The sequence below is a fragment of the Bubalus bubalis genome, chromosome 12, assembly GCF_019923935.1.
Source record: "Bubalus bubalis isolate 160015118507 breed Murrah chromosome 12, NDDB_SH_1, whole genome shotgun sequence".
Taxonomy (NCBI): Eukaryota; Metazoa; Chordata; class Mammalia; order Artiodactyla; family Bovidae; genus Bubalus; species Bubalus bubalis.
In genome coordinates this window covers 22,880,064-22,906,288 of record NC_059168.1, presented here as the reverse complement: position 1 = coordinate 22,906,288, position 26,225 = coordinate 22,880,064, and the positions used below count along the sequence as shown (strand labels likewise).

At 37.0% G+C, this 26,225-nt stretch overlaps 1 long non-coding RNA gene across 1 annotated transcript in view; it reads right to left on the bottom strand.

The window, feature by feature from the left end:
- The window catches only part of LOC123328442, a 225,027-nt gene extending 203,196 nt beyond the window's left edge, over positions 1 to 21,831 (bottom strand). Inside the window, exon 1 of the long non-coding RNA XR_006543265.2 lies at positions 21,117 to 21,831. This is a non-coding gene — a long non-coding RNA (uncharacterized LOC123328442). The remainder of the gene's footprint in view (positions 1 to 21,116) is intronic.
- Between the last annotated feature and the right edge of the window lie 4,394 nt (positions 21,832 to 26,225).

Genomic DNA, 26,225 nt, shown 5'->3' with positions numbered 1-26,225 from the left:
CCTTTGTGGGTTGGCCACAGTATATTTTATGTTGTCTGCATCCTAGAGTCCAACCTCAAAGATTAGGACCTTTCTGCAAATTGCTGGTCTTGTGGCAGCAGCAGACCTGCCGGTGAACCACACAAAGGCTCTGAACACTTGTAAGTTTGCACACGCCAGTTCTACTCACATTCCCTTTGTCACAGTTAACTCTTACAGCCAAGTCGTTAAGTCAATCAGATAGAAATGTGCTAATTTGCTATAGGAGGAGAGCACAGAAAATATTTTAAAAATAAAAATACCATCTACCAGTATCTGGAACTTATTTTGGCATATTAATTCTCTACTTCTTGGTTTGACATTATAAGTGGCCTCTGTGCCATGCTGGGATCTGATACTAAATTTAGCTCTGGAGGAAATTAGATAGTAGTGATAGAGCAAAAAGATAATTGTTATTCTCTTCCAAGGTGACCTGTGAGGTCATGTTATCTCTCCAACAAAGTAGGCACCTATTCAAAGATGAAGGGGAGGTTTTGGCTTGCCTGGGGGGCTCTTTTCGGCTTGGGCATTTAGAATGCTTACACTTACAAAATCATTCAAACATCAAATTTTATTTTTGGAGAAGAAGAAGAGGGGGATTTTTCCCCCCCATAATCAGTGTTCATATAAGGGACCTAAGGAATCTGTAAACTTTAGTCTATTTTGCAAGATATCATCTCACAGGATCAGATTTTATTTGATCATTGTTTATTTTAGCCCTCAAGCTAATTAAGGAAAGACATTAATTTACAAGGATCACAGATATTTTTGTTTCTATGATTGGTCCTTATGCTAAGAATGTAAAGCCCTGATTCTGTTATTCTTATTTTTCTGTTATTCAGTATTATTAGAAACACCCCATCTCACAGGCTTTTAATTTTATGTGGTTGTTACAGTACACTACAGAAGCTATCATTTAATCTAATAGAATTGTACATTCATCAATAAAACCTTTAGTAATATTTTTCACATTGGGAATCATGCTATGAAGATACCATTCTGTAGTAGAAGAGATATTTTCTCCTTTTAAACCAGCAGCATCAGGGAACTATTCAATTTTCATCCTTAAGAATCTGTTGCCTGCAACTACTTTTGGTGCCAAATACTTTATCAATAGAGAGTTGGCTTCATTCAGATAAATTAGGAGTTTGGGATTAGCATATGTGCATTATTATATATATAAGAGATAAACAACAAGAACCTACTGCATAGCACAGGGAACTAAGGTCAATAGCTAATGGAAATGAATGTGAAAAACTGAATCACCTTACTGTATACTTGAAACTAACTCAGCATTGTAAATTAACTATAATAAAAAATGGTTTAAAATAAGGACTCACTTTCAGATAATAAATCCCTAGCAATTTTAAGCAAAGAATATTTGATATGGATGAATGAGTATTTCTAAAATTATTGGAAGGCCTTAGAGGAACAAGTTCCAGGCTGGGCCTTCAAAATGACTCCTAGAATAGCACTTCAGAATTGGATCACTAAGAGAAATTTTGGCTTTGCTGAATTCTGGAAATTGCCGTCTCTTCTTTAGGTTCCGGGATCACAATACCTTAGCTGCATTCAAGAATCAGGATACTACAGTTGGAAGTGTTGGTTCAAGCTACAATGAACAGTGAAGTACAGTAACTTAAAAGTATTAGCCAAAAATAGGGAACAGCATGCTCCATTAAATGGTTTCTCTATGCACAAAAGACCCTTAATTTTAGGGTTCAAAACTGATAAAACACTTAATCATTTTAAGTTGCAAGGGTTACTTGTTCACTTTTACTATATTTGAAAATCCTAATCAATTCACAGATCACAGAGGAAAATGTCAACGTGTTTCCAGTAATGTCACACAGTACCATCATGTATGTAATAATATCCTAAAATTGTTTCCTAATAATTTGCGTTTAAAAAGCTAAAAATGCTCTCCTTCTAGGAAACAAGTCAAATAGAATAGCTGATGCAGGATTCTTGAAGTAGACAGAATAGGATTTTAAACTTTTAGAATCATGCTCATCTGTATGCTACTGAACATAAACTCAGAAAATATATAAGCTTTGTAAGTTCTACTTTTGAATGTTTTACTGTGTCCTTCAAGAGTATAATACAACTATTTCAGAAAGATGTAGAAGTGAAAAATAGACTGAATTTAAGTAGTCCCCTAGAGTTATCCTTGTTTTGCCCTTTTTCTTTCGATCATTAATAACCCATTTCTTATTGAAAATAAGCTTTTTTTTTTTCCTGAATGAGTTTCCTAAGTCTCTTGAAAAAGTTATTTCTTAACTCTGACCTGCTAATGCGATATCTCTAAGCTCCACCCTCGAACTGTTTATTTTCCAGGACATAACAACATAATCCTTATGATAGGGGCTGACTTTATGGAGAATAGCATGACTGAGACCCTGGAAGAGCCTCCCATCCCCACATCTTTCCTCATGCTCAAAGTTCAACATGTAATTTCATTGATTTAATCACTGCCTTTTCTCTTCAATGTATCTTTTTAAATGCAAATTGTTTTATAAAAATAATGAGTACCAAAAACCCTAGTGCAAATATGTTCATTTGTCATTTTCTTTCGGTGACCAGAAATGGAAAACATTTTAGTATCAAGACAGAAATTAAAAATGGAGACAAGAATTTCTAAAGTAGATGCTGGGTACCAAAGAAGATGGCAAGATTGTAAGGTTTGATTAGGGTTTTTTGTTTGTTTTTTTTTTTTGAGCTAGAATACACTGCTTATAACTATTTCAATTCTGTTCAAAACTTACCCTTTGATGATTGTTAATTAAGGGAGCAAATTGTACTTTTGTGTGTGTGTGTGTTTTTACCAATGTTCTCTTTCATAGTATTGCTAACATTTAGTGGCCAAACAGTAGAAGACACCATAATAAACTGGTATTCACTCATGGGTGACAGAAATAAGCACTCTACATGATGGGACTATGGAATGTGTAACCGTGGGTATCAGCAATGCTGCTGCCTTAAATGACTGAGTATTGACATTAGGAGCTCCACATCTGTGATAACAGCCTGGCCAGTGAGTGCAGCTGAGGGCCAATCCTTCTCTTCTAAGAATTTCCAAATGGAACAGGAATAGATTTTTCAAATTAAGATGATAAAAACAGATATATTACCTGTACCTTTTTTTTTGAAATTTGCTCAAAACCGCCAAAGTGAACAAAAATCAGAAACACAATACAAACTCTACCTAAATTTTAGAAAGAAAGATCTAATTATTATAACCAAAATATCTGAAGATAGAACGGGGATGAAATAAAAGCAGATGATTTATCTAAGACAGAAAGGTCCATATTTAAGGGTAATGAGTCATAGTGAGGGAAAGATATCTCTAAGAAGCAAATGTATTGATCAGTTCTACAGACATTCAAAAGACAATAGAATTCAAGTTACAAATTAACATAAAAGCAAGGAGACGGTAGGTGCCTCAAAGTAGGGAATTTTTCAAGAGAAGTATGACCCCAAGATCCATGTTTTGCTCCTCATTTGGGAAAACAAAGGTTTATCCTCTGTTGTGTTCTTATACCAAGTATGTCATTCTCTGGTGAGAATTTTCTAATAACTTCCCTTCACCTTTCCTATGTTCTACTTCTGCGTTTGAAAAATATAACCAAAATGTTGTACTTTATTTCAAGGTCTTTAAGATGCTTAATTTTAAGTAGCAGTAATAAAATCTAAAAACTTGAAATCAAAATTTTTTCTGAATCTTGAACGGGAGAATGGCCAACTGCTGACAAGCATGCTTTCATATAGCATTCAATCTACAGTCATTAGCTGCGTGGCATTGGTTGAGTTACTGAACCTCTCTGTAACTTAGTTTCCTTATCTGTTAAAAGGATGATCATAATCCTTTCCTTAAAAGGATGATCATAATACATTTCTCATGGGTCTTCTTAAAATGTTAAATATGTAAAGCATTTGAAACACTGGCCAGCACACAGAATGCTCTATTGGGATTACCTATATTATGTTTAAGTTCTATTTTGATGACTACCTGCTAAGATCCTCTGCAAGTTAGAAACTAGAAAAATAACAAAGATTTTTTTTTAAATTATTATTACAGTAGTACACTGTTAGGAAGGAAGGTATTGCTAGTTGCTCACCCAAGATCAATTCTGTACTTCTCCTTACTAACAGAATCTGATCTTATCCAATGCAACAAAATACCTAAATAAAAAATTATATTTCACAGTCTTATTTGCATCCAGTGAAGTACAGTAGGAGTCATCAGATAGGAGATAAGGACATTTTTTTAAAGTGGGACTTTTTTCCCTTTTAGCTTCCCTGGCTTCCTTATTCTTCCTTCTTGGAGTATAAACATATTGTCTGGAAGTACAACTGTCCTCATATAGCCCGAGACAATTCAAAGACGGAAAACATGTGCTAGGGAAGGAAGAAGAGAAAAAGATAAAAATACAATATTTCCTAATATTAGTGAAGCAGCCATTCCACCCTTATCTTCCCAATTTCCATGAGACAAATTTAAGTTTCAATCAATTAAACCTCTTTAATCTGGATTTTGCATTTTATGCTGCTAAATTCAATCCCAACCACAGAGGTCTATGGTGAGTTCATTTGCATCATAGTAAGAATACTCTTAGAAAGATTGGTCATTGAGTAAAAAACAAAAGTCAAGTCTTTAAAATAATATATATTCAGAATTAACCACACAGAGAAGGCAATGGCAACCTACTCTAGTACTCTTGCCTGGAAAATCCCATGGACAGAGGAGCCTGGTAGGCTGCAGTCCATGGGGATTGCTAAGAGTCAGACATGACTGAGCGACTTCACTTTCACTTTTCACTTTCATGCATTGGAGAAGGAAATGGCAACCCACTCCAGTGTTCTTGCCTGGAGAATCCCAGGGACGGGGGAGCCTGGTGGGCTGCCGTCTATGGGGTCGCACAGACTCAGACATGACTGAAGCGACTTAGCAGCAGCAGCAGCAGAATTTACCACAAAGCCTACATTTTTCAGCCAGTTTACTTAGTTTTTGGATAAGAAATTTCTCTCTGTTTGTATTATATTTCTCCTCTGTATCATCAGTCTCTTTTGTGTAGTTCTTATGAAGCCAACAAAATTTAAGTGCTTTCTTTTACAATTGGATTTTCCAGCATTATGAGCCTTAAGCTTTAATCAAAATTTTTGTTAACATTTGCATGTCTCAGACTCCTGTGCAGTAATGAAGAGTGGACCTTTACTGTGATCATTATGATCATAGTCAATAAACACTGTGTATGTGTTTGTTGGCAATGCCTGAGTCAGATCAGATCAGATCAGTCACTCAGTCCTGTCCGACTCTTTGTGACTCCATGAATCGCAGCACGCCAGGGCTCCCTGTCCATCACCAACTCCCGGAGTTCACTCAGACTCACATCCATCGGGTCAGTGATGCCATCCAGCCATCTCATCCTCTGTCGTCCCCTTCTCCTCTTGCCCCCAATCCCTCCCAGCATCAGAGTCTTTTCCAATGAGTCAACTCTTCACATGAGGTGGCCAAAGTACTGGAGTTTCAGATTTAGCATCATTCCTTCCAAAGAAATCCCAGGGCTGATCTCCTTTAGAACGGACTGGTTGGATCTCCTTGCAGTTCAAGGGACTCTCAAGAGTCTTCTCCAGCACCACAGTTCAAAAGCATCAATTCTTCGGTGCTCAGCCTTCTTCACAGTCCAACTCTCACATCCATACATGACCACAGGAAAAACCATAGCCTTGACTAGACGAACCTTTGTTGGCAAAGTAATGTCTCTGCTTTTGAATATGCTATCTAGGTTGGTCATAACTTTCCTTCCAAGGGGTAAGCATCTTCTAATTTCATGGCTGCAGTCACCATCTACAGTGATTTTGGAGCCCCCCAAAATAAAGTCTGACACTGTTTCCACTGTTTCCCCATCTATTTCCCATGAAGTGATGGGACCGGATGCCATGATCTTCGTTTTCTGAATGTTGAGCTTTAAGCCAACTTTTTCACTCTCCACTTTCACTTTCATCAAGAGGCTTTTGAGTTCCTCTTCACTTTCTGCCATAAAGGTGGTGTCATCTGCATATCTGAGGTTATTGATATTTCTCCCTGCAATCTTGATTCCAGCTTGTGCTTCTTCCAGCCCAGCGTGTCTCATGATGTACTCTGCATATAAGTTAAATAAACAGGGTGACAATATACAGCCTTGACGTACCCCTTTTCCTATTTGGGGCCAGTCTGTTGTTCCATGTCCAGTTCTAACTGTTGCTTCCTGACCTGCATACAAATTTCTCAAGAGGCAGATCAGGTGGTCTGGTATTCCCATCTCTTTCAGAATTTTCCACAGTTTATTGCACAGTTTAATGCCTGAGTATGTGGGTTTAAAGATTAGGGGAGAGGAGAAACTGCAATTTTTCTTATTTGTCAATTTCAAGGTTCTCATTTCAAGGACTTATTGAGGTCTTGGATATGTTATATAGTTATGTCTTTATGGACACGACTGAGCGACTGAACTTAACTGAACTGGCTTCCAGTAACTTCACAGATTTTTATCAATCTTGCACTACACTGAGATCCAGAATAGAGTCCCTTAAATACTTAACAAAGGTAAATGTTTTTAACATAGACTTAATAGTTTAGAAGATTTTTTTTCACTCTGTATATAGCCTCACATAGTTCTGTATTGTTCTAGATATCCACGTGATATGATCAGAAAGCAGAGAAGATGAGGGGTGACTGGAGGAGCCTTTACAAAGAGAAGCAGAATACAGCTATTTGCTATTGGAAATCGACTATTCATAAGGTATGTCTCTGATCACCTCTTTATGAACCTTTGTATTTCAAAACCAACCACCAACACCCAGAGATCTAGACTTTACTGAACTTCTTGCCATTTGGGATCCTTTGTCATGTCTGAAAAAATGAACAAAATCATTTAGCTCCTATACATCAACCACACTAAGGGAGAATAATGAGTGAACATGAGTATCACAGGGTATCTCTGTTAAAGAAAAAGGGAAATTCAGAATTTCTTTCTTCTGGAATACAGAAGACTCTCTCTCAGTTTTGTAATACCTGCCTACCATTTTCACTGAAGTACTCTTCACAAGATGAAATATCAGAGGAGAAAGATGGTATACTGCCATATCTTTAAATGCAAGTTATCTCAAGTCAGTTTTATTTCCAGTCTGTTCTAGCTTCACTTTGACAGTGTTACCTCCTGTTAGAGAATGGGAAGAGGGGAATCAGCTCATCACCAAGTATCTATTCCCTGGATTGGAAAAGGCAAGGGAGGCTTGTGTGAATAGCTGTACTGGTAGCACAGTGATTCCTAAGGGCACAAATGTGCCAGATACGCGGAAGGAAGCTCCACATTCGAGGCTGCAGAGTGGGTACTCAGGATAGTGGAAGAGGAGCAAGGGGCAAAATCTTCAGTACATGTTTTATCAAACTCCCATGTTATAACAGTAACCTTAATTATGGCTACATTGTACATATATATGTTGACAGTTAGCCATCAAAGATTTTTATGTATGGTTCAGATATGAAGCTTCTGAAAAGAATGCTAAAAATGTTAGTGATCCTGGCTCAATGGTTCCTTGGTTATCCATGAGCAGTAAGTAGTCAACGGTATCTTTTCCCTTACAGGACAATTAAACTGCACAAAGTAACCCAGTGGGAAAGATGGTTAGTTGGCAAATCATAACTCTGTCAAATCTTCTACCTAGGGTGGCCATATTTAGAAAACAAAATGCAGGAATTCAAATTAAACTTGAGTTTTAGATAAACAATGTGTATATATACACACATATATATATATTAGTATAAGCATTTCCTATGCAATATTTAGGACATACTGAAAAAGATATCTGTTGCTTATTTAAAATTCCAACTTACACAGGTAGGTATCCTATATTTTATCTGATAAGTCTACTGCTACCTTATAATGGTACATTTGAAATGTTCTTCTCTTATTTCACCTACGTGTGGGACTGAAACAAGACCATTTTTAATGGTCCTAATCCAGCACAACAAACACTTTGTTTATACCATCGCTTTCCTCATTAGAATGGAAAATAGAGACATCTTTCATTTACTCATAATATAGTGGGTAAGATATGCACCTGATAATTAGGTAGCATGTTTTTACTTTTATTTTTTATACCACCTTTTCATGACACAATCTTCATATTTCACTAAACCATAAAACATCAAAAGAAGTCTTTTAAAAACATATAAAACAATAAAACAATATTATTCGACATTCCAGTATTCACATCACAAATTACTAAGGTAGATAAACCCTAACTAACCACTTTAAATTCCTATATTTTCCATATATTCTAAATTGGAATAAATGTTTTAAAATGAGTTCTATGTTTCTTTAACTTCTAAAATGAAACACCCAGAATGTACATTTCTCTCTTTGAAACTCTGGAACATAATTGGAGTGCCAATTATACTCCTATGCATAAAAAAAAACAAGAATCTAGAGAAATATTATCCAGTAGAACTTTCTCCAATGACAGAAATATTCAGTATCTGTTCTGTCCAAAATCCTACACACAAGCACATGTAGCTTTTGTGCACTTGAAATGTGACTAGTGCCACTGAGGTTCTAAATTTTTAATTTAATTTTAATTAAATTTAAACAGCTGCACACTGATATTTAAATTTAAATATGCTGATTGCATCTTTTGCTACACTTGATCCATCATTTTCTCTGTCTGCCTAAGGTGGAAAAGTATGAGACTTCATAAAAATTGCAATAAATCTAACAAAAACAAAAAAACTTAAGAAAAATAATACATTGAATTTCTTTTAGACAAACTATTTTTTCAATAAGGTTATTGTTTAGTTGCTAAGTCACAACCGATTCTTTGCAACCCCATGGACTGTAGCCCACCAGACTCCTCTGTCCATGGGATTTTCCAGGCAAGAATACTGGAGTGGGTTGCCATTTCCTTCTTCAGGAGATCTTCCAGACCAGGGACTGAACTCACATCTCCTGCATTGACAGGTGGATTCTTCATCACTGAGCTACCAGGGAAGCTCTTTCAATATGGTATCCCTTAGTTAGTGTTTTTATACCTGTTGTAGTTCAGAAAAAAAAATACCATGGCCATCCTAACAATGACAAAAACAAATCTTTTAATTCTGCCTACACTTTGAGAACTCTAAATAGAATATACCATAGAGAACTATAAAGATCAAGAAATGCTTGATTAAGCAATAATCTTATTTGGAATAAGATTAAATCTTTTAAATCGTATTTAAAGTTTAACTTAGTTTCTACGGGCTTGTGTAGTGACCTAAAATTTAAGGAAGACATCAAGTCGTGTTCAACTCTCTGTCAAGAACTGCAAGTCAATATGAAGCTTATTTTCTCCATGCTTGCTGTGTCTCTATAGCTCATGGTAACCAGGAAATGTAACTGAATCTGTGTTCTCTAAGGAATTGCTAAAGTAACCAAGAAAATTTTGACCCTAAAACTTTGCCCTTATCCTTGTTTTGCTGAGAATTTATACTAAAAACCAATTCATACTAAAAAAGAGCTGAAGGGAGAAGAAAGTCCTCAAACAATTTTATACCAAGATTTGCCTTTACATGAAAAATTATGGACAAAACACAGAGGAGTTCCGTGGCTGCTAGTTCTTGCTCAACAAAATTCTCAAAGTATTACTTAATAAATTGTTTGGCCTAGAGAGCTGTGGAAACAGCAGAATTTTCTACTAATATAGTAGTTTTTCACTACTTTGTGTATATAATCACTACCAAGGAAGTGTGATAAGCATACCCAGGCCTATTTAGAAGGCATGTAGTGAGAGCTAAAACATGTTATTTAAACAAATAATACGTTGATTGAATTTAGATTGTGCTTAGAAATTCTGCTTGGGTATAAAATTTCACATTGCTTGTGAGTAGCCAAAAACCATCATGAGTGCCAGGGCTGAGGAAGACCTACGTTCACCATGCTTTGACCATTACTAGCGTTAAACGAACAGTAGAAAACAGCTATTAAGTTGTGGTAATGTGTATTCTTTTATACACTGTTGGATTCAATTTATTTATATTTTCTTCAAGATTTTGAATCTATGTTCATAAGAAATATTGCTGTGTAGTTTCTGTATTTTGTAATATATTTGTCTGGTTTGGTATGGAGATAAAACTGGCCTCATAGAATGAATTAAGAAGTATTTTAACACCCATACCCAGATCAAAACGCAAGAAATAAAACTGTCTTTGCTTGTAAATGAGGTAGAAAAACCGTAAGAATCAACAAAATTTCCTGAAACTAATGAACAATTATAGGTCATCGCAGAATATAAGGTTGCAAAATACAGGCTAATATACAAAAATCAATTGCTTTCCTACATACCAGCAATGAACAAGTAAGAGTTCAAATTAAAAATGCAATACCATTTATATTAGCACTCTTAAAATTTAATACTTAGGTATAAATCTAACAAAATAGATATAAGATTTCTTTCAGGAAAGTCATAAAACTGCTAATGAAATCAAAGAACTAAATAAATGGAGAAATATTCAGTGTTCATTGATAAAAAGGATTCAATATTCAGCTCTTCCCAACTTGATCTATAGATTCAGTGCAATTTCAAAGAAAATGTCAGCAAATAGATACTGACAAACTGATTCTAACATTTATATGATAAAACCAAAGGCCCGGAAGAGCTAATACAACACTGAACGAAAAGAACAAAGTTGGAGGACTGTTTACATGACTTTAGCTCAAGGCTTAGCATAAAGTTAGTTATCAAGACAATCTGGTTTTGATGAAAGAATAGACAATAGGTTAATTAAACAAAACAGAAAGCTCAGAAATAGATCACATAAATATATCAACTGATCTTTGAAGAGGGAGCAAAGGCAATACTTTGGAGTAAAGTATTTGCTCCAAAAAATGGAGCAAAGTTAGCCTTTATAAGACATTATGCTAAAACAACTAAACAACTACATGCAAAAAAATGAATGTAGACACAGAACTTACACCCTTCATGAAAATTAACCCCAAATGGAAAATAGCCCTAAATATAAAATTCAAACTTATAAAACTCCGAGGCAACAAAAGTACAGAATATCAAGATGACCTTGGGTATGAATATGACTTTTTAGACAACACCAAAAGCAAGATCCATAAAAGCAACAACTTCATTAAAATTAAAACTTCTTTGCAAAAGACAATGTTAAGAGAATAAGAGGACAACCCATAGACTTGGATAAACTCTTTGTAAAAGGCACAAATAATAAAGGTGTGCCTTTATACCCAAAATAATACCCAAAGCAGGCCAAGAACTTTTAAAATTTAATCATAAAGAATTAAGCATCACCACTGAAAATGGGCCAAAGACCTCAACAGACATTTCACTACAGAAAGTAAACACAAAGCAAAAACCAAAACAAATAATACATGAAAAGATATTTTACATCATATGCCATTGGGGAAACAGAAACTAAAACAGCAATGAGATACCACTACGTGCCTGATAGGATGGCCAATATCCAGCACACTAACACCAGAATATGCCGAAGAGGATGTGGAGCAACATGAACTCTGATTCATTGCTGGTGAAAATGCACAGTTGTGCAGCCACTTTGGAGAACAGTTTGGTAATTTCTTACAAAACTAAGAAAACTCTTACCTTATGAACTAGCAATCACACTCCTTAGAGATAAAACTTATGTCTACACAAACTATTCCACACACGTTTGTAGCAGCCTTATTCATATTGTCAAAGTATAAACGCAACCACAATGTTCTTCAATAGGTGGATAGTTAGATAATCTGCAGTACACCCAGACAGTGAAATATTATTCTGTGCTAAAAATAAGTAAGTTAGCAAATGATGAAAAGACTAAAAACCTTAAATGCATTTAACTTAAGTGAAAGAAAGCAATCTGAAAAGGCTATTGGCTGTATGAGTTCAATAGTAGGGTATTCTGGAAAACGTAAACCTATAACAATAGTAAAAAATATCAATGGTTGTCAGGGTTTGCTAGGAGGGATGGATGAATGGGTGGAGCACAAAGGGTTTTAAGGCCAGTAAAACTATTTTGTATGATACTATAATGGTATATATGTGTCATTGTACATTTGTACAAATGATTTCTGCCCTGAACCTTAGAATTTGCAAGTTCGAGAGATAAGACTGTTTAGTGTATCACTATTAAGAAAAAATTGACTTGGAGGACCAGAAAAAAGCATGTAACTCTCCATTTAGCTGGGAACTAGTTCTAAGGAACTGTGTAAATGACTTACCTTTTCAACTTTATTATCTGTGGTCTGAAAGACCTCTAGTATACCTTTGAACTATGAAATTTTAGGACTCCACAAGATATAATTACTTCACATCTACTGATGGATGAAATGTGTAGACAGATTTGTCCTTCTCTTAGGTACTGGTTAGTATAGTTCTGCTTTCTCAAGCATATATAATTTTCTATGTACGCTATGTCTTCCTGTCATCATTGTTTTCCTGAAGGAACAATTTGTACTTTGATTACTAAAAACACAGCCCTTCCATGAGAGAGAACAAGTTGCCTGAGGAGAAGACCAGTTTCATTGTTTTTGATTTATTACTAATCATGATTTATGTGGGCTGAATAGCAATTGCCATGTAGAAAAAGATGAAGAAATACTGGTGCCCTACATGACATTTAGAATAAGTGGTATATTTTACACTACTGTTTTGGGGAAATTTTCTTCTTCAGAAAGTGCTTAAACAATCTAACAGAGGCCGAACAGTACTGCTGTCTGTCCACTTGTGCGTTCATGAATGTATACCGTTTGGATAAAAAGGGAAATTGTGTTTAGGTGTGTCTGTGTGTACGTACACTCTTTTTTGAAACAACAACAACAAAAAAGTGGTGTGATCTTGGAAATGATATTGGCAATGGAACTCTGCATTCTCAGTTTAAAAGGGATGCTGTGAACTTTCAGTTATAAAATAAATATGTCATGGGGATGTACAGCTTTCCTGTGTCAATATAGCGAGTGACATTGCAATTTGTATGGTTATTAGACTTATCACCAAGATCAATTTGTAATGTATATAAAAGCTGGATCATTATGCTATACACCTGAAAAGAGTATTTTTTGTCAACTATCCTTGAATTTTAAAAAGAGAGTAAATTTCATCTCTTTTTTATTATTTAAAGTGAAAAAGTGAACATGTTAGTCGCTCAGTTGTGTCCAACTCCTTGCAACCTCATGGACTGCAGTCCACCAGGCTCCTGTGCCCACAGAATTTTCCAGGATAGAATACTGGAACAGGTTGCCATTTCCTTTTCCAGGGGATTTTCCAGGACCAGGGATCAAACCCAGGTCTCCTGCATTGCAGGCAGATTCTTTACCATCTCTTCCTACAGTTAGAAAAACTAAGTGATCTGATAACTAAAAATACTTAATAAGGGCAATTTGTCTTTAGGATAATTCTAATGTATGATCTATCAAACCACATGTTTCAAATAAACTAAATAAATTAAAGAATAATATAAAAATAAAGAAACTAAACCGATTTAATATAGTAATTGAAATACTTCTAATTCAACAAAAATATAGCTTAAGTCAATCTTGGATCAATATTTCACTTCCAGAAATACCATTCTTGAACTGAATTTCAAAAGTAAATAATAATACAACTGAACTAACAATTTGAGACATGAGTTTACTGAGTTTTGTGTTTGTGTGTGTGTGTTTGTCCCCCTGGTGGCACTTCACCTTGAAACTCATAGGCCTTTATTCTGGCCAATGCTCACCACTCAGAAAGCCTTAGTTTCAAACAGGAAGGTGCAAATTAGCTTGGAAATAGTGCTCAAGAAGCTTCCTGGGAGTTTTCTACTTACTCCAGGCCCCAACTTTATATACCTATCTTGTACCTCTCCTTTCATCCAAACTACCTTGGAGGGATATCATTTCAGCATCTATAAGGTCCCTGAGACTTATAGGGATGTGATACAATAAAGCAGTGTTCTATAGCATCGTTATTCCCTGCAAGCCAATTTCAAAGGAGCAGGGGATGTCATGGCCCACTAGAAGTTTACTTAACAAGCACCATAAGGAGATCATACATGAACCTTTGACTAAGTCCTCCTTTAAGGTTATCAAGGAAGAACTAAATGGGGGCATAGTGAAGAGGATTTTCCTCTTCGTTCCTCCCATAACAGTCTGCTGAATAATGATGCACTTGAAGTAGCAGGCAGGTAGCGGCCAACATTTGTTTCCAACTTACTCAGCTACAGGCTGAAGATTTGTGTGGATTACCTAATGTAACCTTCACAGCAAGCATATGAGGTGATTACTATGACCAGCTCCATAGTACAGATAAGGAAACTGAGGTCCATAAAAAAGAATTGATCCATGAACAGTCACATCACTTATAAGCATCAGGGCTAGCTGGTATGTAGAGCAGTCTGATTCCAGAGTCTCTCTGCAGCATGTTTAAGTCTATGGACATCTCAAAGTCACTTCTTAAGCCAATAAAGTTAATGGTTGAGGGCAGGAAGAAAGGTGTTTGACTCAGAAATAAAAATGGCAGAAACAAAGATCTGCCTTGAGGACTTAGCTAGAAAGCATGTTTTATTGACTGATTTTTATGGACATTAAGCAACCCTATCCACCTTGGAAAGGCAATCAGCAACAGTGAGTTCCACAGGATATCCTACATCCCAAGTTAGGAACACTGGCTTCCCTGACTCCATGGTGAAGTTGAGTTGGACACAGCAGTCTCTACTCGAGGTTATCTACCCCACCTCAGCTAGACTTTCACAATAAGCTTGTACTAAGCCTAGAGATTTCATAAGATCTGACCACTGAAAGACTGAGATATCAGGACCAAAGGTCTCCTCATCATCCCCAAAGACCAATATTAAATAAGCACCAACTGAGTGGAAGATTTTAGTCCCAGCTCTTAGGAATTCTAAGGTATTTTTATATTTCAGGATTCAATATCTCCCTTTATGAAAAACATGATTCACCATCTGCCTCCAAGCTATTCTACCCTAATAGGCATATCATTTATATCTCCAGCCTGGAAATCTCTCCTAAGTCTCAGACTTTGTAACCAAATGCTTCCCTGATGTTCCTACCTAAATGCTAATAAGATATTAAACTTAACATATGCAAAACTGAACTCCTAATCTTCCCCTCCAAATGTACTGCTTTCTCAGTCTGCTTTATTTCAGTAAATGACAAGACTTCCCTTCCAATTTCTCAGGCCAAAACCTGTATTATCCTTACCTCATCTCTATTTTTCAAATCTTTATCCAATCCATCATGAATTCCTGTCAGTTCTTCTTAAGTACATCTAATTTCTACCTACCTTTTACCACTCTCCCCACTATTGACTCCTCTCAAGACACCATCATTTCTTGCCTGGCTGATTACAGTAGTCCCCTCAATGGGCTCTGGCTTCTGCCATAGTCCCCACCCCATACTCTATTCTCTACATGGAAGCAGAATAATCCTACTAAAATAAAACTCAGATGCTGTCTTTCTTCTGCTCAAAACACTCCAATGATTCTAAGGTGTACTTGGGGGCAAAAGCCAGTGTTTTCTCAGAGGTTTTCAGGCCAAGAACAATCTAGCCCCACCTGCTATTTTCCTCTGTGACCACATCTCCTACTACTTTTCCCTTGGATGATTCCCTTCAACCATATCAGCCTCCTTGGTTTCCTCATGTGAACCAGCTGTGTTCCCACTTCAGGGCAGTGACCCAATATGACCACTTTACCTGGAATCCTCTTCACATAGCAACTGCATGGTTTACTTCTTCATTTTCTGCAGGCCTTTACTCAAACATCAGCCTCTTACGAGATCTTTCCTGGCCACTCTATCTCAAATGACAACACTCTCATTGACTGCTTCCCCTTCCTTATGTTTTTCATTAATGTTTTCTTGTCTTAGCATTTAGCATCATCTAATGGACATCACCAGATGGTCAACACCGAAATCAGATTGATTATATTCTTTGCAGCCAAAGATGGAGAGGCTCTATACAGTCCACAAAAACGAGACCAGGAGCTGACTGTGGCTCAGATCATGAACTTCTTATTGTCAAATTCAGTTTGAAATTGAAGAAAGTAGGGGAAACCACTAGACCATTCAGGTAAGACCTAAATCAAATCCCTTATGATAATACAGTGGAAGTGAGAAATAGATTTAAGGGACTAGATCTGATAGATAGACTGCCTGATGAACTATGGACTGAGGTTCGTGACATTGTACAGGAGAAAGGGATCAAGACCATCCCCATGGAAAATAAATGCAAAAAAGCAAAATGGCTGTCTGGGGAGGCCTCACAAATAGCTGTGAAAAGAAGAGAAGCAAAAAGCAAAGGAGAAAAGGAAAGATATAAGCATCTGAATGCAGAGTTCCAAAGAATAGGAAGAAGAGATAAGAAAGCCTTCCTCAGCGATCAATGCAAAGAATAGAGGAAAACAACAGAATGGGAAAGACTAGAGATCTCTTCAAGAAAATTAGAGATACCAAGGGAATATTTCATGCAAAGATGGGCTCAATAAAGGACAGAAATGGTATGGACCTAACAGAAGCAGAAGATATTAAGAAGAGGTGGCAAAAATACACAGAAGAACTGTACAAAAAAGATCTTCACAACCCAGATAATCACGATGGTGTGATCACTGACCTAGAGCCAGACATCCTGGAATGTGAAGTCAAGTGGGCCTTAGAAAGCATCACTACGAACAAAGCTAGTGGAGGTGATGGAACTCCAGTTGAGCTATTTCAACTGGAAGATGATGCTGTGAAAGTTCTGCACTCAGTATGCCAGCAAATTTGGAAAACTCAGCAGGGGCCACAGGACTGGATAAGGTCAGTTTTCATTCCATTCCCAAAGAAAGGCAATGCCAAAGAATGCTCAAACCACTGCACAATTGCACTCATCTCATACGCTAGTAAAGTAATGCTCAAAATTCTCCTAGCCAGGCTTCAGCAATACGTGAACTGTGAACTTCCAGATGTTCAAGCTGGTTTTAGAAAAGGCAGAGGAACCAAAGACCAAATGCCAACATCCACTGGATCATAGAAAAAGCAAGAGAGTTCCAGAAAAACATCTATTTCTGCTTTATTGACTATGCCAAAGCCTTTGACTGTGTGGATCACAATAAACTGTGGAAAATTCTGAAAGAGATGGGAATATCAGACCACCTGACCTGCCTCTTGAGAAATTTGTATGCAGGTTAGGAAGCAACAGTTAGAATTGGACATGGAACAACAGACTGTTCCAAATTGGAAAAGGAGTATGTCAAAGCTGCATATTGTCACCTTGCTTATTTAATTTATATGCAGAGTACATCATGAGAAACGCTGGACTGGAAGAAGCACAAGCTGGAATCAAGATTGCTGGGAGAAATATCAATAACCTCAGATATGCAGATGACACTACCCTTATGGCAGAATGTGAAGAGGAACTCAAAAGCCTCTGAATGAAGGTGAAAAAGGAGAATGAAAAAGTTGGCTTAAAACTCAACATTCAGAAAATGAAGATCATGGCATCCGGTCCCATCACTTCATGGGAAATAGATGGGGAAACAGTGAAAACAGTGTCAGACTTTATTTTGGGGGGATCCAAAAATCACTGCAGATGGTGACTGCAGCCATGAAATTAAAAGATGCTTACTCCTTGGAAGGAAAGTTATGACCAACCTAGATAGCATATTCAAAAGCAGAGACATTACTTTGCCAACAAAGGTCCGTCTAGTCAAGGCTATAGTTTTTCCAGTGGTCATGTATGGATGTGAGAGTTGGACTGTGAAGAAAGCTGAGCGCCGAAGAATTGATGCTTTTGAATTGTGGTGTTGGAGAAGACTCTTGAGAGTCCCTTGGACTGCAAGGAGATCCAACCAGTCCATTCTGAAGGAGATCAGCCCTGGGATTTCTTTGGAAGGAATGATGCTAAAGCTGAAACTCCAGTACTTTGGCCACCTCGTGTGAAGAGTTGACTCATTGGGAAAGACTCTGATGCTGGGAGGGATTGGGGGCAGGAGGAGAAGGGGACAGCAGAGGATGAGATGGCTGGATGGCATCATGGACTCGATGCACGTGAGTCTGAGTGAACTCCGGGAGTTGGTGATGGACAGGGAGGCCTGGGATTGCTGCGATTCATGGGGTCGCAGAGTCAGACACGACTGAGCGTCTGAACTGAACTGAACTGAACTGAATGTGCTATATACATTACTTGTTTGTCTTAATTCTCCTTTCAAACTATAATACAAGCTTTATAATTACAAGGATTTGTTGGTTTTATTTCTAAAATGTAATCCCAGCTCCTAAAACAGTGCCTGGAATGATAAACACTCAGAATGAAGTATATAATGCATTTTTTTTCTCTTTAAATAAAATTATTTTAGCCTTATTTTTGGTTCAAATTCTAAAATATTATATACCATGTACCAAAGTAGAGTCTTTTCTCCCCCATGTTAAGGGTATAAACAAAGTTAGAAGCCTAATAGTTAACAAAGAATTTCTGGACAAAGAGAGTTGGTGTGCTGTGAGTCCCATTATAAAGTGGAAGAAGGGAAGGATGTCAACTCTTCACCTGAAGACTAGAGGAAAAGGACTCCACAGGACTTTGGAGAGTTTGACTGACATACGCAGTGGTCTAATTTATGCCCTAGAAACTTAAAGGTTAAGAGGTTGGTTGAGGTATTGTTCCATCTCAGAAGGAGGTACCAGTTTGATACCTGTAGTCCTGATGAAAGAACCAAAGGTGAATATTCCAGAGACAGATTGTGTTCATAACACAAAAACTGAGCTGGAAACCCCTTAAAGGAATTTTGCCCAAGAGGGTCAACTGAGACCCAACAGAGAGACAATCTGTGCAGAAGTGCACCACCAAGCAGCCAACTAGTGGGGAGCTTATCATGTGCATCAAGGGAACAGCAGGGGAGGGAGGTTAGGCAACAGCGATCTCTTCTAAGAACATATGAAAGTGTTGCACAAGGTTGTGGCAGCTTGAAATATTTTCAAAGCTCAGAGAGCATTACAATCATTCAAAATAATATAAACCAAATAAGGAATCCTCTCTGCCCATTTCCTTCTCTCATTTTCTCTCATTTTTTGATCCTAAAAGGGTCAGAAAGCACTATTGACAAGAAACAGAAAAAAACTCAAATCACAACTTGGGGAAAGAAAGAATCTGCCACTGCACCTCTTTCCTCCTCTTGGCAGAATCATATTGGGACAGAGAGAGGTAGAAAAGATACTAACTCTAGAGAATAAACTTGAAACAAGAAGAAGAATTGAAAATTAAGTTGCTTATAATTATATCCCATGAAACATTTGCTCAATATTTTTGTTACATATTCGATGAAAACGAAAACACTATGTTCTTAGTATAATCATTTCTGTATGATACTGCTATTTTTGGCATACAAAACATCACCCTGTCGAAAATTTCATTTTCCTATTAGAATTTGCTCAACTTTTACACAAAACAAAAATGTTCCTACCTGACACCTCTTCTTGGCCAAGGAGAAAAAATATTCACCCTAATATATTTTTCCAGTAAAAGGGAAAGAGATTGTGCTCAATGTATAGGTAGATTATAACACGTATTAATTTTCTGTGGTGAATAGAAGAAATTAACCTACCTGTTCCAATCACTCTATAAAAATGTCAGACTCAACAAAATGCTGGCTTTCAATACTGTGGGATTAATTATGACTTGCTAACAAAAGAGCTAAGATTTCTAATGCAAATCTAAGTATAGTCTTCCAGATGAAGGGAACTAGAACTATGATTTATTCTGCACTGTTCAGATCACTTAAAGAATAATGAGTGTCATTCTCATATTGTATTATAAAAGGAAAAAGGTCAACCTAAAGTACATACATGAAATGTAATCCAAGATGCTATATCGTTTAACAAACATGAAAGAACAGAAAACTAAGCAGAAATATGAAACATGTCTTCATTTTAAAATGCTGTCACACAGAAGAAAATAAGGCATATTACAAAAAAAGAAAATTCAAACAGCCAATAAACATAGGGAAATATGCTCAATTTCAGTAATCATAAGAGACATGCAAATCACAATCAGACCCACATTGGGCAAAAAATTTAAATCTGATAGCATAAATTTGGGGAGGATATGGAGCAAAAGGAATTTTTGTTCACTGTTGGCTGGAGTATAGATTGGAATAAGTAGAGATTTCAGCAGTTTCTAGTAACATTTAAGATGCATGCATTGTGTCATGGAAAAACTGAACTGCTGGATATATATCCTACATAAATGCATATATTCATACTTTCAGGACACCGTGTACCATGGGGTTTACTGGGTTGAGGAAAAATACCAAATAAAGACAATACATTTAACAAAATCATATTGTAAAGCACCAAAATTGAACAAACTATTACTACTCATGTCTTAACAACTATAAAGTTAAGTATAAAAATCAAGGCACAAAATAAGACAAATTCCATTTAAATAAAATTCAAAATATTATTCCATTTAAATAAAGTTCTAAATAGATAAAACTAGGATATAAAATTTATACCCTAAATGTTCATCACAGATAAATGGATCAAGAAGGTATGGTATACACACACACACAATGGAATACTAATCAGCTCTAAAACGGAATGAAATGTTGCCATTTTCAATATGGATAAAACTGGAGGGTAATACACTTAGTGAAATGAGCCAGAGAAAGACAAACACTAATACTATAATTTGTATGTGGACTCTAAAAAGTAAAACAGAAAAAACGTGTCCTATGATTGTAGTTTCTTAAAAATTCCAAGCCATAGGAATTGAACAAAATGATGGAGTAGGAGGACACAGAAATCACCTTTCCCCATGAACACATCAGAAATACATCTACACATGGAACAGTTTTCACTGAAAACTAACTGGAGACTAACACAAAGACTCCTGTAAAACCAAAACTGGAAGAAAGATACACGTGGAACTGCATACGCAGATAAGAGAAGTGATCAGCTCAGGACCGGTGCCCCTGACAGGGAACTCAGAAAGGTAAATTATGCTGGTGGAACCCTACCCTGAGGAGTGAGTGGCTCAAGTCTCACAGTAGGTGTCCCAACCCTGGGGTCTGACAAAGGAAAGCCCACTCAGCTTACCTGGTTGGAGGGCTGTGGGAAGCCTAAACTCTTCCTGTAAGTAATACACAAGCACCTGCTTACTCTCAAAGCAGGGCTGAAATGGTGGATTGAACCCTGTAGCTGGCTGACCTGTTTCCTTTGACTGTCCTGGCACCCACCCCAACCTGAGCTGAACAAAGACTAAGCATTGTTTGCCTCATGTAAAACTCCGTACTGAGCATGGGTGGCCATGACCAGAGAAAAAGCTTGACTGAGATGCTGAGGAGGCAGCCATTACTTGCAATTGCACAGGCAGCACATCAGAGGCAGAGTGGATCAGACAGTGGCAAAAATACCACACGCTGCATTTCAGTCCTTGCCAACTACCCTACCACATCTCTTGTTCTAACACAGCTCATCTCTTGGACTGAGGGTGCCAGTGCTAGGAAGGGCAAAAGCACACATTGAAAGGGAACTTAGCCAGCTGGCACCCAACCCTGAGAGCTTCTGCTGTAGCTTGGCACCTGACCCCTCCTCTGATAGAGCAGTTATAGCCACTGAGCAGAGGGGAAGCAACACTTCAACCTGGTTCTAGCCCTAGTCCCTCCTCCTTCAACCCCACCCCCTACCAAGGTGATAGCTGCCAGTCAGCTCTGAGAAAAGATGTGACTGAGAAAGCCCACTCTGAAAAAAGACATGAATATATGCTGTTAAATCCATTTCTCCCACCAAAGCCATTGAGCAAACACAGACCATATACCAGCACAGACCATAACCAATATGCCCACATAAGGATACCCCTTCAATATCTCCACAGGTAACTACTTCACCTCATTTCATAGAGACAGAAAAAGATAGGCAAAATGAAAAGACAGAATTTGTTTCAACTGAAAAAGCAAGCAAAAACCCCTGTGAAGACAACTAATAAAACAGAAATACACAACTTACTAGATTAACAATTCAAAGCATTAGTAATAAGGTTGGTAACTAAGTTAGGGAAAGAGATGAATACAGTGAGAATTTTAACAAGGAACTAGAAAATACAAAAAAATAAACAGTCAGAACTGAGAAATACAATAAATAAAATGAAAACCACACTAGAGGAAATGAACAGCAGCCTAGATGAGACAGAACACACAACTGATTTGCAAGACAGGATAATAGAAATCACCCAATTACAACAGTAAAAAGAGAAACAATTTTAAAAACTAAAACAATTTAAGGGATCTTTGGAATAATATTAAGCACACCAAGATTCAAGTTATAGGGCTCCCAGAAGGAGAAGAGAGAGAGAGAAGGTCAAAGAATACCCATTACTTTGTAATATCATATAATGGAAAATAATCTATAAAAATGCTGAACCACTATGCTATGCATATAAAAGTAACAACACTGTAAATCAACTATACTTCAATTAAAACCAAATAAATTGTATTTAATGAAATAATGCCTGAGAACTTCCCAAACCTGAAGACAGAAACAGATACCCAGGTACAAGAAGCACAGAGGGTCTCAAACAAGATTATCTGAAATAGAATCACAACAAAACATATAATAATTAAAACTGTAAAAGTGAAGATAAATGGAGAATTCTAAAGTTAGTAGTAGAAAAACAAAAAATCATTCATATACAAAGGAACCTCATAAGGCTATCAGTTGATTTTTCTGCAGAAACTGCAGGCCAGAATGGAATGACATGATATATTTAAAACTCCATGGCAAAGAAAGAAGTACTTTCTAATACTTAGAGCTATTCATCCAGGAAATGAACTACATTCTTTTGTCCTTTGATCTTCCTGTCATGTGAGAATTCAACCAGATTCAGATGATCGTTATTCAGAAGTAAGGAAAGAATGTGTGATTTGAGTGGGGATTTGACTTCTGTAAATTTTAATTTTGACATTCTATACGTTTGTAATTCTAGGTTTCTTTTCTAAACAGGCTGGACTGACCTATAGAACTCATCCTCAGTGTTTTCCATGTTACCAGAACACAGAGCATTTACTTGGGGACATGTGTACCTCACTCAGGATTTGAAGCCCTGATTTTTTTTTTTAATTAATTTATTTTTTATTGAAGAATAATTGCTTTACAGAATTTTGCTGTTTTCTGTCAAAGCTCAACATGAATCAGCCACAGGTATACATATATCCCCTCCCTTTTGGACCTCCCTCCCATTGCCCTCCCCATCCCACCCCTCTAGGTTGATACAGAGCCCCTGTTTGAGTTTCCTGAGCCAGGATTTTAAAAAGAATCAAATCCACCTGTGGCGGATTCATGTTGATGTATGGCAAAGCCAATAAAATATTGTAAAGTAATTAACCTCCAATTAAAATAAATAAATTTATATTTTAAAAAATAAATAAATAAAATGATTAGTCAGAGAAAAATAAATAAATAAATAAATATCAGTTAAAAAAAAAAAGAGAATCAAATCCAATTATTGTTGCCATCTAGTGGGTGCCCTTTCAACCTGATACATTTTAAACCAACCCAGCTGCAAAAATATTGGGGAAAGGAGCACTACACAATTCTCCTCTCTAAAACTAAACACTTACAATATAAAAATGACTTTGAAAAACATATTATTGTCATTTAATTTAACCAAATGACTTTTAAATGTAAAACTGAAGAAAGTTCCTTGTCATTTCTTGTTCCTAAGAGTGTATGAAGTTGTCCTGAATTAGAAATCATTAGAAATTAACTCCCATACTAAGCAAACCAAAGCAGATGAAATAAATGGAAAAAAATGAGAAGGAAAAGGAATTATCAGACACTGACAGGAATATGACCATGCCAAGAGAACAAGTCAAATGTAATAAATATAAATTCTGCTTGAAATGTTTTATCTATTCAGGAAACATTAAATACTGGCTAAAACATTTTTTCTCTGCTTAACTTTAAGAAATAGAGGGTGGAATATTTGAATTGTTCTCCAGTTGTTTTGCCATATGTGATATGTCTAGGAGGCAATAATCATTTTCTTTGACTAAATCTCTTCCCATATGTAAAAACTATCAGAACTTCCACATGATAATAAATTTGGCATATCTTAGTAGTCAGGGAGGGTGATAAGGAAAGTGGATACCCAGGCTACATATCCATCAGGATGGACTAGGTTATTGTATACTTACAAATGACTCCCAAATCTTAGTACCTTAAATTAAGGTATATTTTCAGCTTATACCATAGGTCCATTATAGGTTGACAAAGGTCTCTACTCCACGCCTCTTCACTTTTGACTCAGTTTAATCTCTCAAATGTTATCAGGTTCTATGTCTAAGGGAAAAAGACTTTTGAAATTCTTGAAAGAGAGATAAATACCCTAGTCTGGAAGTGACACAAGCCATTCTGCCTACAGCTTATTAAATCAGAATTAGTCGCAAGAACCCATTCAATTCTCAGGAGGTCAGGTTGTAATCCTGTGGCTACAAATTTTTTGGGTCTCTTTCCCTTGAGAAGTTGGTTCTATAATCCTTATCTTTGAATCTGAGTAGGTTTTATGACTACCTTTATAAATAGAATATGAGGAAATGACCCTGAACCAATACCAATCTCCAAGCCCAGCCTTTAAGAGATTGGCAGTTTCCTACTCTTGGAATGCTCACTCTGGCAGAAGTCAGTTCCTATACATTTCTGACCTCTGTCACTGCTGTGATACAAGGAAGCCCATGTGGGACACATGGAGAGGATGGATAGAGAGAGCTGTCTGGCCATCAGGTGGGGAAGAACTGAAAAACCATTCCAGCACCCCTGTCTGAGGCCCCAGCCATATGTTTCCAGTCAGATCATCAGAAGAGGGGAAAAGGTTTACTGCTGCTGCTGCTGCTAAGTCGCTTCAGTCACGTCCAACTCTGTGCGACCCCATAGACGGCAGCCCACCAGGCTCCCCCGTCCCTGGGATTCTCCAGGCAAGAACACTGGAGTGGGTTGCCGTTCCCTTCTCCAATGCATGAAAGTGAAAAGTGAAAGTGAAGTTGCTCAGTTGTGTCTGACTTGTAGCGACCCCATGGACTGCAGCCCACCATGCTCCTCTGTCCATGGGATTTGCCAGGCAAGAGTACTGGAGTGGGGTGCCATTGCCTTCTCCAAAAATGTTCACTACAGAGACTTTAATCTGAGGATTTTGATTGTATCTAGTATATTGTACCCAAAGAACCGAAAGCTCATAAGCCCCTTGCACGCTATGATATGAGAAGAACTCCAGGCAAACATGAACTTGCATAATATACCCAGAGAAAAGGGAAAAATAATGAATAGAAAAGAAGGATTTCATAAATGAAGTGAGAACAGTCTTGATATTGGAAAACATATTGTTTTTCCCCATATTTCCCCTCAGAGGATTCAAGAGTGAGCTGACAAACCCTACAAGCTCTGAGTAGGAGGACATCTTTCTGGCTGCTCAATCTCCGGCAAAAGAGAAGACCCTCAGAATTCTGCTAGTTCCTGACAAGATGTTTCCTTTTCTGCAGCAATTACAGCTTTACCTCTGCTCTCCACTGGAGACCATCAGGGCTAATCTTAAATTATCTTTCATTTCTAGGAATTTATGCCTCATTTGTTCTAAGCAAATTGGAGATAACACCCATCTGTATGCAATTATGGCAATTCCTATTTCCCTTCCACTGACATAGCACTTATCATATACAACATATTGTATTTTAACTTATTTATTTGACCATTTTACTCTATACCCCTTTCTGCAGGATGAAAGTTCCATGCACGTATGAATAATCTGCCTGTGCCCTTACTAGTTGTACTCCCAAGACCCAGATCAGTGCCTGGCTGTGTTCCCTTTTATTTTATGAAATGCATGGCTGCAAGGATAGATGAACAAATGTAAAGGGAAAATAACTGAAAGATTTTAGTTTTTGTAGATATGACCCCAAATTTTTAGGTACTGGAATTATCCTGTAAACCAGATACATTCTCCATTTTTATTTAATTTAACCCATAATTTCAATGAAGTTTAGGGAATGCTATATCTTTAAAGGTATACAATAATTATGAGAAATTCTAAAAATAAATAATATAGGATAGAGACTTGGTTGGCAACTCTGTTGGCAACTGAAGATAATGGAATCACATTTGAGTTTACTATTTTGTTGCAATTATAACTTTATTCATTGATTTCCATTTCAATACTCT